The sequence below is a fragment of the Macadamia integrifolia genome, unplaced genomic scaffold (assembly GCF_013358625.1).
Source record: "Macadamia integrifolia cultivar HAES 741 unplaced genomic scaffold, SCU_Mint_v3 scaffold1715, whole genome shotgun sequence".
In the NCBI taxonomy this organism is placed as follows: Eukaryota; Viridiplantae; Streptophyta; class Magnoliopsida; order Proteales; family Proteaceae; genus Macadamia; species Macadamia integrifolia.
In genome coordinates, this window is record NW_024868322.1 from 126,344 (window position 1) to 127,785 (window position 1,442).

The following is a 1,442-nucleotide window of genomic DNA, read 5'->3' on the forward strand; positions in this document are numbered from 1 at the left end:
CACTTCCATGGGTTGACCTCTGACGATGCATACCTATTTCTAAGGGAATTTGAAGAGGTATGTGTTCTAATTAAGATCCAACAGCTTTCTAATGATGTTGTTAAGCTTAGGTTTATCACTTTTGCATTGAAAGACCAAGATAAGAAGTGGTTGTATGGGTTACCCACAAATTCCATGACCTCATGGGAACAGTTCACAGTTGTCTTCCTTAAGAAGTTTTTCCCAACTCACAAGACCAATAAGCTTAGAAGTGATATCCTTCAGTTTAGACAAAAGTCTAGTGAGTCATTTTCCAAACTTATGGAGAGATTCAAGGATCTACTCCAAGAATTCCCTCACCATGGCCTAGACTTATGGCATTTATGTTACATAATTTATGACGGTATTGATTACCCAACTAAACAAATAATAGAGTCTATGTGCCCTGAGGGATTCACATCCTTTACAGATGAAGGAAAGGCATGGGAATTCTTACTTGACTTAGCTGACAAAACCCGTGAGTAGAAATCAACCCAAGAGAGTGAAAGAACCATAGGAGGAAAATGATATTTTGTGGAAGGGGATAGTAGCCAAGGAAGCCCATTTGGATAGCCTAATCAAGAGAATTGAGGCTATTGTTCATAGAGAGCCATCATCAGTCAAGTTGGTTACGATTTGTGCTTGGTGCCAGTCCCCTGGACATCTCCTAGAAGAATGCCCCAACACCTCTGGGGGCACTTCTAATGATAGTGTTAATGCCTTAAACTAGAATAATCCATATAGTAATACCTACAATCCAGGATAGAGAAATCATCCAAATTTCTCTTGGAATCAGGGCAACCAAGCAGGGCCTTCCAATTTCCATAATCGAGGTCAACCTAGACTCCAAAGGCCTCCCTTTGTACAATAATATTTTTCTCAAAATACTTTCCCTAGGTCAAATGTAGGACCTCAGGCTAGTTTTCCTAGGACCCCTCTCCTATCATCTTATCAGCAACCCCTTGGGTTTACCAGCACTGGAGAGGCAAGTAGAATAAGTGACTTGGAAAAAAATATGGCGCTCCTCATGACAAGCCATCAAAATCTTACGAGAGAACTCACTCAAGTTGTCTCAATTATGCGTGAGAGGGAGAAAGGAACTTTACCCAGTCACCCAGAGCCTAACCTTAGGCATCATCAGCTTGTTAGTTCACAAACATCAACTAATGCACCACTGAATATAGTACAAGGTCAAACCCAACAAGGGCCTTCTAACCAATGTAATATTGTTTATACCCTTAGGACTGGTAGAGAGTACCAACAGAGCGTTCCTAAATCTTCCTCATTTATTACTCATGTTAACTCTCCTTCAGTTGAGGACACAAGTGTGCCTCTTGTTTTAGGTTCGTCTGATGAACCTAAAGATTTTTCTGAAACTAAAAATGATTTGGTTGAGGAAACTAAAAATGATTCTTCTGAACAGG

At 40.4% G+C, this 1,442-nt stretch overlaps 1 non-coding gene across 1 annotated transcript; it reads right to left on the reverse strand.

Annotated features, from left to right (window-relative positions):
• Positions 1-240: 240 nt before the first annotated feature.
• Positions 241-347, reverse strand: LOC122064690. Its single transcript, XR_006135798.1, has one exon. It is a non-coding gene; the product is annotated as a small nucleolar RNA R71 (small nucleolar RNA).
• Positions 348-1,442: the final 1,095 nt, after the last annotated feature.